We start from the raw sequence: 10821 nt of genomic DNA on the forward strand, positions 1-10821 counted from the left end.
GCTGCAAGGCCTTCAGATGATGTATGATGGTACCAGAACCCAATGTGCCCTTGATAAGTAGAATCAGGATCAATCATCATTATCATCATCATCATCATCATCATCATCATATTTTAGTTCTATTGGAGGGGGACATAAGTTGGCCATGACAGGTTGTGGGTTTTGTCACCTACAACATGCAAAGAAACATGGAAAAGAACATAGGGGACAGAACAGAGAGCTGAGAGGCGGAGCATGGGCCTGGGAGGCAGGTCACACACAATCACCTAGCCCTGTTCTCAGCAGGAAGAATCTGTTCTCGCTCAGGTCACTTGCTCAAGCTGGGGACTAGCCTGCCCAATTTAGATGGGAAAGTCATTGGAGAGGACCTTGTTCAGCCAGTGAACAAGAGAAATGCCCACACTTTCTTCCAAGATAGAATCTGAGGGGGCTGCACCTCACATGATTCCTCTAAGGCTCCTCCTGGACTCCTGGCCACTGTGACTGTTGTTCATATCATCAGGAATGAAGCCTGAGCAAGTAGTTTGAGGCCAGGGCATCTGGTTGTAAGCACTGGCTTTGTCACTTACTAATGGGTGATCTTGAGCAAGTTGGTTAAGCTCTATAAGCTCTAAGTTGCTCATATATAAATGAAACAGTCATAAACCCTCAGTTCCACAAAATTACTGAGAGGGTCAAGGAAGATAACAACGATGAAACTACGTGAATGATAGGGACAATTATTATTACATAGCACCCTGGCTGGGGCTTCTGGATTCTGGTTTTGGCCCCACCCTTCTTCTAGGGTAAATCCCTTCCCTTCTCTGCACATTCCAAATAGTCGGGTTAAAAGAATCTCTGTGTTTGGCCAAGTCTGACAGTCAACGATGAGATGATCGTGGTGGGAAAAGCAGGCGATGGGAACTGCTGGAAAGTCCACACAAGGCCAACAGACAACAGCAGCTAGTGCTGAATGATGAAAGGAAGTGACCCCACGTGGGCGGCCCAAGATTCTGGCAGCCCTGGGCTTACGCAGGGAGGCCCCAGCTGATTGGCCTCAGTTCCCTGAGCAGCTCCGGGACGCAGCCCACCCCTGAGCGCCCGGGCAAAGCCGGGGCAGGGCCACTCAGAGTGGGAGGGGCAGGCCGGGCAGACATTACGTCATCTGTGCGTGTATAAATCATAGGCCCACCCTCCCGGGGCCCCAGCGGCTCTAATGCTCTCTGGCCAGGATCTCTGAGTTCCTTGCTGTGTCCCCAACCCTTTGCATTCCAGGCTCCCAAGGAACTGAGCTGGGACCTTCTGGGCTTCTGTCCAAGCAGCTCGTTCTAATTACCCCACCCCCTTCATCCCCCGGGAATAAACAATATAGCCTTAAACGAGGGCCTCTGCTCAGCCTTGAGGAAAACACTGGGCCACGGTGAGTGTTTATTTCTTTATACCCACACTTTGTTCCAAGATAGAACCTGAAGGAGCTGTGTTTATTCTCGTTCTCCTGTCCCCTCCCTGGACTTCCAGGCACTTGGAGTGTCGCTTGCTCACGTTCACAAGACCCTCTGGGATAGCAGAGGGGACAGGTTTTGAATCAGAAATGTGGGGGTTTGATTCCAGTTCTGCCTCCTTAGTAACTGGCAAGTCTCCCAGTCTCTAATTTCCTTGTCTACAGAATGGGTCTACAGAATGGGACTCACCGGGTTGCTGTGAAGGTGATTTGACTTGGGGCATGTCAGGTGGCTATGCACAGTAGGTGCACCTGCGATGACCTTCCGTTCTCCTTCACCTTTCCATTACACCAGGATTCTCAGACTTGAGAACCACAGGAGGGTTATTAAAGCTCAGATTGCAGGGCCCCACCACCAAAGCCTCCGATTCAGATCCTGAGGTTTGCATTTCTAACAGGCTCCCAGGCCTGCTGCTGCAGCTGCTCCAGGAGCCACACTTTGAGAACCATTGCATTAGAAACTCCTGACTTCAAGTGATCCCCAGCCTCGGCCTCCCAAAGTGCAGGGATTACAGGTGTGAGGCATTGCGCCAGCCCCCGGTAGTTTTGTTTTGTTTTGTTTTGTCTTGTTTGAGATGGAGTTTCACTCTTGTTGCCTAGGCTGGAGGGCAATGGCGCGTTCTCGGCTCACCACAACCTCTACCTCCCAGGTTCAAGCAATTCTCCTGCCTCAGCCTCCCGAGTAGCTGGGATTACAGGCATGCACCACCACGCCTGGCTAATTTTGTATTTGTAGTAGAGATGGGGTTTCTCCATGTTGAGGCTGGTCTTGAACTCCTGACCTCAGGTGATCTACCTGCCTCGGCCTCCCAAAGTGTTGGGATTACAGGCGTCAGCCACTGCACCTGGCCAGTTTTTTGGTTTTTTTTTTTGAGAAGGAGTTTCATTCTTGTTGCCCAGGCTGGAGTGCAATGGCGCGATCTTGGCTCATTGCAACCTCTGCCTCCTGAATTCAAGCGATTCTCCTGTCTCAGCCTCCCAAGTAGCTGGAATTACAGGCATGCACCACCACACCCAGCTAATTTTGTATTTTTAGTACAGGCAGGGTTTCACCATGTTGTTCAGGTTGATCTCGAACTCCTGACCTCAGGTGATCTGCTCTTCTCGACCTCCCAAAGTGCACGTGTTTTTTGTGTTTGTCTTTGTTTTTGTTTTGTTTTGTTTTTTGTTTTAAGACAGCATCTTGCTCTGTCGCCAGGCTAGAGTGCAGTGGCATGATCTCGGCTCACTGCAACCTCTTCCTCCCTGGTTCAAGCGATTCTCCTGCCTCAGCCTCCCGAGTAGCTGGGACTACAGGTGCGCGCCACCACGCCCAGCTAATTTTTGTATTTTTAGTAGAGATGGGGTTTCATCATGTTGGCCAGGATGGTCTCGATCTCTTGACCTTGTGATCCACTGCCTCAGCCTCCCAAAGTACTGGGATTATAAGCATGAGCCACTGCCCCTCACCAGTAGTTTTTTTAATAGCTTTATTGATATATAATTTACATACCATAAAATTCACCCATTTTCAATGTACAGTTTAATGAGTTTTAGTAAATGTAGAGAGTTGTGTAACCATCACCAAAATCCAGTTTTAGAACATTCCCATTATCCTAAAAACTTCCCTCTGGCCCATTTGCAGTCAACTCTCATGTCCACTCCAAGCTGCAGGCAACCCCTATTCTGCGTTCTGGCTGTATGTTTCACCATTTCTAGGAATGTCACATATATGGACTCATACAAGGTGTGGGCTGTTGTGTCTGGCATTTTTCAGAGAGGTTCATCCATGCATCAGTATCGGCACGTCATCAGTAGCTCGCTCCTTTCTACTGCTGAGTAGCATTCCACTGCATGGATGTACCACAGTTTATTCACTCACCAGTGACAGACATTTGAGCTGTTTCCAGGTTTTTTTCCCAGTTTTTTCTTTTTTCCTTTCTTTTTTTTTTTTTTTTTTTTTGTGAGACAGAGTCTCACTCTGTCGCCCAGGCTGGAGTGCAGTGGCGCAATCTCAGCTCACTGCAACCTCCGCCTCCCGGGTTCAAGCAATTCTCCTGCCTCAGCCTCCGTAGTAGCTGGGATTACAGGCGCACGCCACCATGCCTGGCTACTTTTTGTATTTTGTTTTTAGTAGAGACGGGGTTTCACCATGAACTCCTGACCTCGTGATCTGCCTGCCTCGGCCTCTCAAAGTGCTGGGATTACAGTCATGAGCCACCACACCCGGCCTTTTTATTTTATTTTATTTTATTTATTTTATTGAGACAGAGACTCTCTTTGTCACTCAGGCTGGAGTGCAGTGGCATGATCTCAGCTCACTGCAGCCTCTACCTCCCAGGCTCAAGTGACCCTACTGCCTCACCTCCCAAGTAGCTGGGACTACAGCACATGCCACATGCCAGCTAATTTTTGTATTTTTAATAGAGACAGGTTTCCTCATGTTGCCCATGCTTGTCTTAAACTCCTGGGCTCAAGCGATCTGCCCACCATAGCCTCCCAAAGTACTGGGATTACAGGTGTGAACCACTGTACCCGGCCTGTTTCTAGTTTTATGAGTAAAGCTGCTGTGACCATTCATGTACAAGCTTTTGTGGGGGCATTGTGCTTTTTTATTTTATTTTATGTTTTTGAGACGGAGTTTCACTCTTGTTGCTCAGGCTGCAGTGCAATGGCACAATCTCGGCTCACTTGAACTCCGCCTCCCGGGTTCAAGCAGTTCTCCTGCCTCAGCCTCCCGAGTAGCTGCAGGCATGAGCCACTGCGCCCAGCCTAATTTTGTATTTTTAATAGGACAAGTTTTCTCCATGTTGGTCAGGCTGGTCTCAAACTCCCGACCTCAGGTGATCCACCTGCCTTGGCCTCCCAAAGTGCTGGGATTACAGGTGTGAGCCATTGCGTCTGGCCTATTTTTTATTTTTGAGATGGAGTCTTGGTCTGTCGCCCATGCTGGAGTGCAGTGGCACAATCTCGGCTCACTGCAACCTCCGCCTCCCGGGTTCAAGTGATTCTCCTGCCTCAGCTCTGGAGTAGCTGGGATTACAGGCACACACCACCACGCCCGGCTGATGTTTTGTATTTTAGTAGAGGCGGGGTTTCACTGTGTTGCCCTGGCTGGTCTTGAACTCCTGAGCTTAAATAATCTGCTTGTCTCGGCCTCCCAAAGTGCTAGGATTACAGGCGTGAGCCACTGCGCCCAGCCTATTATTATTATTATTATTATCATTATTATTTTGAGACGTAGTTTTGCTCATGTTGCCCAGGTTGGAGTGCAGTGGTGTGATCTCAGCTCACTGCAACCTCCACCTCCAGGTTCAAGCAATTCTCCTGCCTCTGTCTCCCAAGTAGCTGGGACCACAGGTGCATGCCACCACAACTGTCTAATTTTTTGCATTTTTAGTAGAGGCAGGGTTTCACCATATTGGCCAGGCTGGTCTTGAACTCCTGACCTCAAGTGATGTGCCTGCCTCGGCCTCCCAAAGTGCTGGTATTACAGTATTACAGCCGTGAGCTACTGCACCCGGCCTTTAAATGCTTTTTTTTTTTTTTTTTTGAGACGGAGTCTCGCTCTATCCGCCAGACTGGAGAGCACAGTGGCGAGATCTCAGCTCACTGCAAGCTCCGCCTTCCCGATTCATGCCATTCTCCTGCCTCAGCCTCCTGAGTAGCTGGAACTACAGCTACTATGCCTAGCTATTTTTTTTGTATTTTTTAGTAGAGATGGGATTTCACCGTGTTAACCAGGATGGTCTCAATCTCCTGACCTAGTGATCCGCCTGTCTCGGCCTCTCAAAGTGCTGGGATTATAGGCGTGAGCCACTGCGCCCGGCCTTTTTTTTTTTTTTTTTTTTTTTTTTTTTTTCTTTTTCTTTTTTTGAGAAGGAGTTTTGCTCTTGTTGCCCAGGCTGGAGTGCAGTGGTGTGATCTTGGCTCACTGCAACCTCTGCCTCCAGGGTTCAAGCGACTCTCCTGCCTCAGCCTCCCAAGTAGCTGGGATTACAGGCATGTGCCACCATGCCCAGCTAATTTTGTATTTTTAGTAAAGACAGGGTTTCTCCATGTTGGTCAGGCTGGTCTCAAACTCCTGACCTCGGGTGATTCACCCGCCTCGGCCTCCCAAAGTGCTGGGATTACAGGCATGAGCCACCGTGCCCGGCCTCTTTAAATGCTATTTTTAAGAGTAAATCCTGGGCCGGGCGCGGTGGCTCACGCCTGTAATCCCAGCACTTTGGGAGGCTGAGGCGGGCGGATCACAAGGTCAGGAGATCGAGACCACGGTGAAACCCCGTCTCTACTAAAAATACAAAAAATTAGCCGGGCGCGGTTGTGGGCGCCTGTAGTCCCAGCTACTCGGGAGGCTGAGGCAGGAGAATGGCGTGAACCCGGGAGGCGGAGCTTGCAGTGAGCCGAGATCACGCCACTGCACTCCAGCCTGGGCGACAGAGCGAGACTCCGTCTCAAAAAAAAAAAAAAAAAAAAAAAGAGTAAATCCTGGCCAGGCATGGTGGCTCATGCCTGTAATCCCAGCACTTTGGGAGGCCAAGGCCAGTGTATCACAAGGTCAGGAGTTCAAGACCAGCCTGGCCAAGATGATGAAACTCCGTCTCTACTAAAAATACAAAAATTAGCCGGGTATGGTAGTGGCCCCTATAATCCCAGCTACTTGGGAGGCTGAGACAGAGAATTGCTTGAACCTGGGAGGTGGAGGTTGCAGTGAGCCGAGATCTCACCACTACACTCCAGCCTGGGTGACAGAGTGAGACTCTGTCTCAAACAAAAAAAAAAAAGTAAATCCTAATTTACCAACCCACCCCTTCTCCCTCCATAGTGAGTGCAGCCCACTCTGTTGGAGGTATGAGACAAGAGATAATTCCAAAAGACTAACGGGGGCCCCCAGCCTCCCACCAGCAGTTAACCAGTTGAGATCAAACTCAGACCTCTCCCAGGCCCTGCCATCCCATAGCCTCACCTCACCCATTGTCATCTCCCTCCCCTACATTACTCCAAATGTTATGCCTTGATTTAGAGCAGGCGATTAGAGGATTTTGCCCTCAGTTAAATTAAACTTCTCAAAGCAGCCAGTAGGGAAGAGAATGAAAACAGGATTGACCCAGATCTCTTGAAAATCCTGGGGCTTTTCATCAATCCTGAGCATCAGTAGGCCTGGAATGTTCTCATGGAGGAGGCACTGTCTGGTCCAAAACTAGTGTCGTCTCTGTGTGTATGGCTAGTCCGCAGCAAACTCAGGACCCAACACTGGCCTTCTACCACAAATCCCTGATTCTTTGCTGTTCTTTGGCTCCCCTGGCTTGACAGACTTTGTGTCTAAAACGCCTAGATTCTGCTTCTCATGTCTCGGGTACATCCTAGCTGCTGTCTGGGAAAGCACTGTTCTTGTTCCCCTTCTGAGCCCTTTCATCTGCCACATGGCAAGGCAGTCAACACTGTATTCTCTCTAAACACACAGTCACTTGCAAGGGCCTGAAAGAGTCCATAGAGCAAAGGCTGCCTATCCATGACCCTTTGCTCCAAGCCAGGAGCCAGTTTCCCTCTCCAGTTTCAGTGACCCTCTCTCATGTCCAGGCAGTTTCTGGGCTTAAATCATAGCCCATGCCATTTGGTGGAGGAGGTTCTGGCTTCAGAATCCAAATATCTGGGTTGTGTTCCTGGGGCAGCAGGGACCTCAGGCTCTTTTTTTTTTTTTTTTTTTTTTCTTTTTCTATTTCTTTTCTTTTTTTTTGAGATGCAGTCTTGCTCTGTACCCCAGGCTGGAGTATAGTGGTGTGATCTCGGCTCACTGCAAACTGTCTTCTGGATTCAAGCGATTCTCCAGCCTCAGCCTCCTGAGTAGCTGGGATTACAGGCGTGCACCACCACATCCGGCTAATTTTTGTATTTTTAGTAGAGACAAGGTTTCACTATGTTGCCCAGGCTGGTCTCGAACTCCTGACCTTAAGTGATCTGCCTGCCTTGGCCTCCGAAAGTGCTGGGATTACAGGCATGAGCCACCATGCCTGTCCCACGTTTTATTTTTCATAAAACATTTCCTGAGTGTTTACTATTCATTCTTTCTTCCATTGGTTTGTTCATTCATCCATTCAACAGAAACTTTAAGTGCCAACAGTGTGCCAAAAACTGTGAAATGCACTAGAAAAAAAAAAAAGTAAAACTTTGTGTCTGGGAGCAGTGGCTATATATCTATCTATCTATATATATTTTTTGAGACAGAGTCTCACTCTGTCGCCAGGCTGGAGTGCAGTGGCGTGATCTTGGCTCACTGCAACCTCCGCCTCCCAGGTTCAGGCAATTCTCCTGCCTCAGCCTGCCGAGTAGCTGGGACTACAGGCGCACACCACCACGCCCAGCTAATTTTTGTATTTTTAGTAGAGACAGGGTTTCACCATGTTGACCAGGATGGTCTCGATCGATCTCCTGACCTCGTGATCCACCTGCCTTGGCCTCCCAAAGTGCTGGGATTACAGGCATGAGGCACTGTGCCCGGCCTGGATATATATTTTTTTTAGTTAGCTGAGCATGGTGATGTGTACCTGTTGTCCCCAGCATAGGAAAGGCTACAGGTGATATATATACATATTTATATATATACACACACACACACACGTATACACATATACACACACATATATATAGTGAATCACCACATCCCAAAGTCTCTGTTTTGTGTTTTTTATATATATATATGTTTGTTTTATATATATAATATATATAAAACACATATTATATATATTATATATATCTATATTTTATGTATATATATAAAAAACACAAAACAGAGACTTTGGGATGTGGTGATTCACCCAAGGTACCAACTAAAAAGTTGCACAACCAGACTCAAATTCAAGTCTCCTGATGTTAAATTCAGTTCATTTTATGGGACACCTCATTGCCAGACAGACGGGGTAATTAGTAAATGAGTAAGACGGGGCCCCTCCCTGCAAGTCTCCACAACTGATTTTTCCCTAACACTGGACACCTCCCCTCATTGTAGCCTTTTCCTCGATGCCCTATAAGAAGTACTTGTTTTTGTGACTGCCATCTTTCCTTGTGGGATTCTGGGAGGCAGAGGCAGTTCTGACTCAGCTCCATATTCTAGGAGCCTGCCCAGAACAAGGTATAGCAACTGAATGACGCCAATGTCCACCTGGGTTCTTAGCTCCAACAATGACGCAGGGCTCGGGCCACAGCTCCTACCCCAGCTATGCAGAGGCTGGGAAAGTGGAGGTCTGGCTTCTATTTTGGGGAGGCAGGACTCCAGAGTGGGAGAGTCTCCAGCTAAAAAGAGTGTTCAAAGGCTCTGTGAGGCCAGAGAGAATGCCAGGCTGTGTCCTGGCCTGAATCTGGGTGGGTGAGGAGATCTATACACATTGAGCTCTAATTGAAACCTTGATTAAGGAGGCCAGGCGCGGTGGCTCACACCTGTAATCCCAGCACTTTGGGAGGCCGAGGCGGGCAGATCACAAGTTTAGGAGATCGAGACCATCCTGGCTAACACGGTGAAACCCCGTCTCTACTAAAAATACAAAAAATTAGCCAGGCCTGGTAGTGGGTGCCTGTAGTCCCGGCTACTTGAGAGGCTGAGGCAGGAGAATGGCGTGAACCCAGAAGGCGGAGCTTGCAGTGACCGGAGATCGCGCCACTGCATTCCAGCCTGGGCGACAGAGTGAGACTCTGTCTCAGAAAAGCAAACCAAAAAAAATTAGATTAAGGAATCCTCCCAGCAGGGTCTCAACACCCCTGTGGAGGCTTAGAGCCAGGGTCAAGACTTCCCATGGCCAGACCGGGCACGGTGGCTCACACCTGTAATCCCAGCACTTTGGGAGGCCGAGGCAGGTGGATCACGAGGTCGGGAGATCGAGACCATCCTGATTAACACGGTCAAACCCTGTCTCTATTAAAAATACAAAAAATTAGTTGGGTGTAGTAGCAGGCACCTGTAGTTCCAGCTACTTGGGAGGCTGAGGCAGGAGAATGGGGTGAACCCGGGAGGCGGAGCTTGCAGTGAGCTGAGATAGCACCACTGCACTCCAGCCTGGGCAACAGCGGGAGACTCCATCTCAAAAAAAAAAAAGACTTCTGATGGCCAAAGCTGCTCCGAGAGATTATTGGCCAAGAAGGCCTTTGAGCCGGCCCTGGCCAGATAGCATTTCCCTGCACAGGCATGGAGACACGCAGCCTCTGGGCCATGGCCTGCCCAGCTGTGTGGGCAGGATTCACTGGGAACCACAACACTTAGGAGCAAAATGTGGCTCCTTCCTGGCCACCAACTTGAGGAGGGGTCATCAAACATGATGTTGAACCTTCCAACAAATAGGGCCCAGTTGAACTGTGACACTCTGATACCCTGACAAATGCTCAACTCCTCTGCCAACCTCGGTTTTTCTAAGGTCAACTCTACAGAGAACAGAAAGAGCCAGAGATGTAGAAAAAAAAAATAAGAGAAATTATGGATTAAAATATAATCTAAAATAATCATGGCCAGGCGCAGTGGCTCAAGCCTGTAATCTAGCACTTTGGGAGGCCAAGGTGGGCGGATCACGAGGTCAGGAGTTCGAGACCAGCCTGGCCAACATAGTGAAATCCCATCTCTACTAAAAATACAAAAATTGCCGGGCGCGGCGGCTCACGCCTGTAATCCCAGCACTTTGGGAGGCTGAGGCGGGCAGATCACAAGGTCAGGAGACCGAGACCATCCTGGCTAACTCGGTGAAACCCCGTCTCTACTAAAAATACAAAAAATTAGCCAGGCGTGGTGACGGGCGCCTGTGGTCCTAGCTACTCGGGAGGCTGAGGCAGGAGAATGAGAATGGCGTGAACCCAGGAGGCGGAGCTCGCAGTGAGCTGAGATGGCGCCACTGCAGTCCAGCCTGGGGGACAGAGCGAGACTCCATCTCAAAAAAACACAAAAATTAGCTGGGTGTGGTGGCGAGTGTCCGTAATCCCAGCTACTCAGGAGGCTGAGGCAGGAGAATTGCTTAAACCCAGGAGGTAGAGGTTGGAGTGAGCCGAGATCACACCATTGCACTCCAGTGCAGTCGACAGTACAAGACTCCGTCTCAAAAATAATAATACTAAAAAAAAATAGACCAGACTTGGTGGTTCACACCTGTAATCTCGACTCACTGGGAGGCAGAGTTGGGAGAATTGTTTGAGGCCAGAAGTTGAAGATCAGCCTGGGCAGCATAGCAAGACCACATCTCTGGCCGGGCGCAGTGGCTCACGCCTGTAATCCCAGCACGTTGGGAGGCCGAGGCAGGTGGATCATGAGGTCAGGAGTTCAAGACCTCATGATGGTGAAACCCCGTCTCTACTAAAAATACAAAAATTAGCTGGGCGTGGTGGCG

The 10821-nt window shown here is 49.2% G+C and overlaps 1 long non-coding RNA gene across 1 annotated transcript; it reads right to left on the bottom strand.

The window, feature by feature from the left end:
* Positions 1-2333: 2333 nt before the first annotated feature.
* LOC144339174 (uncharacterized) lies at positions 2334-10568 on the bottom strand. Its single transcript, XR_013413897.1, has 3 exons — positions 10191-10568; positions 4312-4835; positions 2334-2445 (listed from the first exon to the last, which is right to left on the bottom strand). It is a non-coding gene; the product is annotated as an uncharacterized LOC144339174 (long non-coding RNA).
* Positions 10569-10821: the final 253 nt, after the last annotated feature.

This window comes from Macaca mulatta, chromosome 2 (genome assembly GCF_049350105.2).
Source record: "Macaca mulatta isolate MMU2019108-1 chromosome 2, T2T-MMU8v2.0, whole genome shotgun sequence".
Classification (NCBI taxonomy): Eukaryota; Metazoa; Chordata; class Mammalia; order Primates; family Cercopithecidae; genus Macaca; species Macaca mulatta.